The 6,000-nt window shown below is 44.9% G+C and overlaps 1 protein-coding gene across 3 annotated transcripts in view; it reads left to right on the top strand.

The window, feature by feature from the left end:
* The first annotated feature begins 1,934 nt into the window (after nucleotides 1-1,934).
* MYH10 (myosin heavy chain 10) overlaps nucleotides 1,935-6,000 on the top strand; it is a 110,543-nt gene continuing 106,477 nt past the window's right edge. For all 3 annotated transcript variants that reach the window (XM_020796352.3, XM_020796351.3, XM_020796349.3), the window contains exon 1: nucleotides 1,935-2,067. The gene's annotated coding sequence lies outside the window, so the exon portion shown is untranslated. The remainder of the gene's footprint in view (nucleotides 2,068-6,000) is intronic.

Below are 6,000 nucleotides of genomic sequence, written 5' to 3'. Positions count from 1 at the left end.
CTCCCCCTGCCAGGTTGTTTCTTTAGCAACAAATGTTTAATACTCAAATGAAAGATGAATTTATTCCTTTCCCCTAAATTAGCATCTATATTTATCAAGGCAGAAAGTACCGTGGCTGTTTTAAATAGCACATTTTAGAAAATGGTTGGGAGCTTTCTAAGGGCTGGGACTTCACAGTGTCCTGTATAGTTTCTTGTCTTTTCTGTTACTTAGAAGCATGCATATTACACAGGTGTGTAATTATATATATATACTTGCAAATATACACATATTGGTATAATCTATAGATATTATAGTATTTGGATGTTTGTAGATGCAGAATATGGATAAGTTGGATTTTTGTTTTAGTTCTGTGTACATATAATTCTGCTAATAGGTATCATCTGATCTGTCTTCTTACAGCCAGATCCAATTAGCCCTGTGAACTCTCACAGTGAGCTCAAGTCCTTTCTAAACAGACATTCACACAAGCCAATCACATTGCCAGTCTACTAGTCACAATGTTATGATCATTACGTTTTAAGAACATACTCTTGCTCAGTGCTTCGTGCACAGTATTTTTTTCCCTGGCATTTGCCTATGTTTTTGTTTTCTCTCTATTTAAAGATCAGTTACTTTTGCAACCTATTTCAGTTCGCAGTGTGTCTTGAAAGCAGAACAGTCTTTTTAAAGTGTTAGAATCAATCGTCTTCGATCACTTCAAACCAAAACGCCAGCATTCAGCCACAGAACATAGATGATGTGTATGCATTGCCCACTTGGCACAGAGCGAGCGAGAAGTCAGCCGTCAAAAGACATCTGAGGTGTGCAGACGGTTCCAAATGCAGGTGCAACGTCCTGTATAACTCGGCGTAGGTCCCGACGCTAAGAGGGGGGAAAAATGTCGCAGAGGAAATGATGGTGCCCGCGTGACATTTACCTGAAGTCCTCCGTAGTACCTGTGAGCTGCAAGGCATAGTTACCCAAGATAAAGACATAAGACATAAGACATAAGAAATTTATTTGTCATTGCGCTCACAAGTGGGTGCAACGAAATGAGGTGCTCTTCCCCAAGGTAAAACTGGAGGTGGGATGCTATTTTAAGACACCGAGTAAGGTTCTGGAAGGCGCTTTGACGGGATACAAGGAAGGGGGCCAGTGCAGATAGTGCGTCAACGAGGGGAGCTGTACATAAGGGTGTGGCCAAAGCAGGATCTGACCAACTGCAGCGCCACAGCCTTTCTGTGGTGGGAAGGGTGGTCTATTCCTCACCCCACCACCACCCTCCTCTCCTCCCCGGGGAGAAAGCACTTGGCAACGGCTGTTCTCACGCCTTGCTCAATGCAGATTTACACCATAGGTATAGCACAAGAGTCGGTGGTCTCGTCCCTAATGATGCAGAAAGCAGGGAGGGGGGGCGTTCGGGTGCGGCAGCTGCAGCTCCCATTGCGCTGCAAGTGGGCGGGGTACGGCATGCATCTCCTCGCGAGGTGAAAGTCCACATACATGGATTTCTAGCTTGCGCCATGCTGCCCTTGCCCTCACGTGGCACGATCCAGGTCTGGGCTACCCTTGATCCTGACCAGGACAGTACCTTTGAGAGTGTGTGTGGGGGGGAGAAATGGAAAGAAGACCGCAGCTGTTCCCGCCTCTCTCTCCCAGCAGTAGGGACGAGAGTAGGGGCCCGCCATTGGGAGACTAGTATCCTCTTGATAGGCATGAAAAGGCAGCCAACCGGAGCTTTCTGTAGAAAAGACGGAGGCGGAGCAACGGAGTAGTTTGCGAAGGTTGCTATGATCCTGGCTTGGGGCGGAGCTGCGAAGAGGCCAATAGGAGGTAAGTGGGGGGGGGGAGGTCGATGGGTGGGCGAAGCGACCAGTAGGAAGCTCAGGAGCGCCTGGAGAAGGCGGGCCCGGAGAGGAGGTGGGGAATTGCTCTGTGTGGCGCTAAAGGCGCCCGGAGGGGGGGCGGGGCGGTTAGTGCCGAGTCGGTTCGAGCGCGCGCTGGAGAAAGGGGGTTCTCCGTGCAAGAGCCGAACCCGGCGGGTGCCTGAGACGGAGTGCGCGCGCTCGCTCGCGCAGGGTGCAGGTGAGAGATGAGGAGAGAAAGCCATAAGCTGTGTCTGTGCGTCGGGGGTGTGGGGGGGGAAATGAATGGATGGATGAGGGAGGGTCGCCGTTAACGGTCGTTCTGTGAGCCTCCCCTCCGCCTCCTCTGTTCCCACCATTTCCCGCCCAGTCGGGAGCCTCGTCTTGTGCCGTGGTTTCCCTGCCCCTTGATCGTCGCCTTCTGTCTTTTAACTTCTCTCTTAGTGCGACCCCCCCTTCCTCTCCCCGCCCCCATGGTTCACACCCTCCTCCTTTTCTCCTTGGAAGGGGTCGTTTGAGACTGAGGGAAATGAATGGGCCTTCTCTCCCTCTTGGAATTGTGCTGAATGGCGTTGGTTGTAATGGTGGCTCCTTTCCCCCCCCCTCTTCTCTCCCCCCCCCCCCCGCCGGTTAGAGCCAATGTGTGTCTATCAAAGGGCTGTCTGGCCGCCCTGGCCAGGTCGCAGGGGAAAAAAGAAAACTGCACGTGTCCCTTTGTTTAAGGGAGGGGGTGGTGGGTGGGATTGTCTGATGGATCAGGGGCCGGTGGTAGTGACCAGATCCTCTCTCGCTCCCTGGGTTTGCACCCGAATGAGGTCATTGTTCTTTCACGGCAGGGTGAGGTTTGGGGCCGGAGGTGCTGCTGCCCGCTCGCCCTTTATGGAGCTATCGGGGATCTCGGCTTGTTGTGGGTTTGCCGTATCCCTCTCTTTCCCCCCGATTATTTCCCTGGTTTCCCTGCCCTTTCGCGGTTTCTGCTTCTCTCCCGTCTGTTCCGCAGTGGAGACTGGGAAGTTGTCGCACCGCCGCTCTCTTGCCCTTCAAAAGGCGGGCGATGGTCAGAGCTGGCCCTAAAGTTGGAGCTTGCGTCTAGCCGATTCCTTCCGAGACTAGCCGGTTCATCTCAAACCAGCAAAACTGCTTAATCTGTCGAATGTCTTGGCATAGCCTTGTGCTGCCTGTGTACGTGGCATGTTTTCAGATGTATGAGGGGGCATGCTTATCTCTTTGGAGGAGCAGCTCCTTAGTGTCCTCCCATCGCCACTTCTGCGCTCTCCTTATTCTAGACACTTTTGTTCCAGAACTGAGAAGTGTGCCAAACAACTCAGTTAAACACTTCTTTGTTTAACTGAGGAGAATGCTTTCTGATACGTTTTCTGTATGATAGGGGGCTTTTCTGAATTGCACTCAAATAAGATTGCCAGGTAATCCGGAGAGCAAGAAACCAGGATGTGGCTGTGTACTGTATGCTCTTGTAGGCCTTGGTGGTGGCTTCTTGTTTGTTTGTTTGTTGTTTGCAAGAAACTAAAAGCGATGGGACCCTTAGAGAAAGAAAGTTGTTTTTCACTGCAGATGTGGCATTCTGAGACTAAAAAGACACCTGGACCTGTCTTAGTGATACGGTGTTTAGACAGAGAGGAGAAAAAGATGCTAACCAGTGTGTATTATAAAGAGCAGATTAATGAAGGGCAGCCAGATGTACAAAGTCTTGTTGTAAAGACATTTCTGTTGTAGAAATGTTTATCAATTTCTTTAAATTGCTCTCAGGTATATTTTCATCCATTTTTGTTTCCATCTCGAAGTAAATGGCTCATGCTTTGTACATTACTTTGGGTTCAGGTGGCAGCCATAGCAATATCACCAAATGCTTCATTTCCTCTCTGGGTCTGGCTTTGTAGACAGTATCTCTTAAAGCCCTGTGCCATCTTACTGTAATCGGTTTTTGGTCTAATGATGTGAATTCAACCGGTTTTGCAGCAAGTGAGGATGGCGACTTCACGGCCCCCTGGTGGATTGAATGACTTCATGCTTGCTTTGCATTTGTTAAACTTTAGTGGCTTATCAGGCTGATGTGCTATCAGTGTAGATGCTAGTAATATATGTTACTGAATGCTCACCTGAGAAGGAATGCATTGAATGTTGTTTCAGTTAATCAGCCTTAACTTTTCCTATGTCGTTGTCTCATCTATTAAATAATTAACGTACCTTTTCCTCCTTAAAAGACTGTTGTTCCCTATTCATGTTAAGGGGCTAGACTTTGTTTAGCTAATCAGTTTGCCATAAATTACCTGCACGGCATAGATTTTGAGTTTGTACCTGTTTCTGTTGAAGATTAAGCAGATAGTGGAGGAAATTCTGCAGGGAATGTGGCACACTATGTAGATACTGTAGTTATCTTACAGCTAATTGCCTGTTAGAATACATGACAGATATGTAAAATGAATGTTGTGGAGAACAGTTTTTAATATGAAATTTTACCGTTTGGTTCTAGTGAGTGTACTTCTGTAGATGGATCTTATATGAAAAGAACAGCTTAGCAAATTGCTGCATTCGGAGGTTGTCCCAACTAGACATAACCAGCAAAACAAAGTTGCATGATTAGTAAACCTTCCACTCGTGATCTCTTTCACAGAGGATTGTTTTTCCATGTTATCATTAATTGTGTTTTTGAACACATGGTTAGATATCATAGTTGTGCAATGCACAAATTAAATTAAGCAGTGCTTTTGCTAGTAAGTTTAGATAATGTCCTCTGTACTGTTAAATTTGATTTCATAACAGAGTTCTCAGACCTGATCTTTTGTGCAGACAGAATTTACTGTTCAAGATCAGCAAAACTTGGCTTGATTATGTGTTAAATTTCACTGAAGTTGATGCCATGCTGACAGTGATAAACTTCTAAAGTGGTATCTGTCTTGGTTATATTATTGAAAAATATCCTTTTTCATTAAAATTACTTTAATTATTCTGGACTATGAGGGTTTTTTGTCAGATTACATTTCTTGATGTGATTAATCTTGGAATGTATAAACATCATTAATATTTCTTCAGTAGTCATTTGAAAATTATGTATTCTTTTCAAAAATAATGTTTTGCTATAGGTTAATATTCCTTTGTTTCTACATTTCAGTGCCTCATACCGTAGGGTTCATTTTACAGTAATAGCTGTTGTTCTAATGTGCCATTAAATAAGTTCTGATTTATGGCAACTATACTTAGGGTTTTTGAGGTCTATGAGATGTTGAAGGATTGGTTTACTGTTGCTTACCCCCAAAAGTCTCCAGGTCTCCTGATTCCTAACCTGAAACTCTATCCACAAGACTGCACTGGGTTGTAGTAATAACTGGTGATCTGCGTTTATTTCAGCACTTTTTTCACACTGTAAAATTTACAGTTAAACAGCTCTTACAGGGATTTTATTTGAGACATTGACTTGATGTTTAAGAAGTAGTGATAGTGAGCAGTGCTATCAGAAGAAGAATTTATTAAAAAGGTCATTTGCGCGTTTTCTATTTAGAGGGGAAGGGGCTTGAACTGAGAAGATGTGTGATCTGTGTTGTACAGGAATTCCATTTAACATCTTTGAGCGATGAAGTCTCAGTTTTCCTTACCTGTCCCATTCAGGATACAGCTGAAAACAGAGCAATACATACTTAGCAGTGGGGAAAAGTAAATTGAAGAAAGGCTGTGAAGATTTCAAAGAATGGAATTCCAGTTTTAACAGACTACAGTTCCATCTTTTTCTAGGTGTAAGTGATACTGGAGAATATATGTTCTCACCCTTCCCACCTGGAAACACTATGAAATTGTTATTCATATGGTTTTCTTTTTTGTTCTTGAATTAACCCTTGATCAGAATAGTGAAACTCTTTCATTTCATTATTTTTAGCAAGACCTAACTGAGAAGTTATAGATTGCTCTTCAAAAGGCAAACAGCTTCTCCTTCCTCAAAAAATTGCTTGAAAAGTCTTCCCCAATTCTTCCCTTTATAACACAGAAGATGGTTCCATTTCTTGATAAGCTCTTAGCATACCTCAGTCCAGGCAAAATCTGATTTTTGTGCTTTTCTCCCCAGAGGGATTGTTTATAAATCACATAGCTCAGTGAGTTAGGTATCTGGCTGTGGAGCCAGAAGTTGGGAGTTCGATTCTCC

The sequence above is a fragment of the Pogona vitticeps genome, chromosome 2, assembly GCF_051106095.1.
Source record: "Pogona vitticeps strain Pit_001003342236 chromosome 2, PviZW2.1, whole genome shotgun sequence".
Lineage (NCBI taxonomy): Eukaryota > Metazoa > Chordata > Lepidosauria > Squamata > Agamidae > Pogona > Pogona vitticeps.
This window is presented reverse-complemented; position numbering and strand designations above follow the sequence as displayed.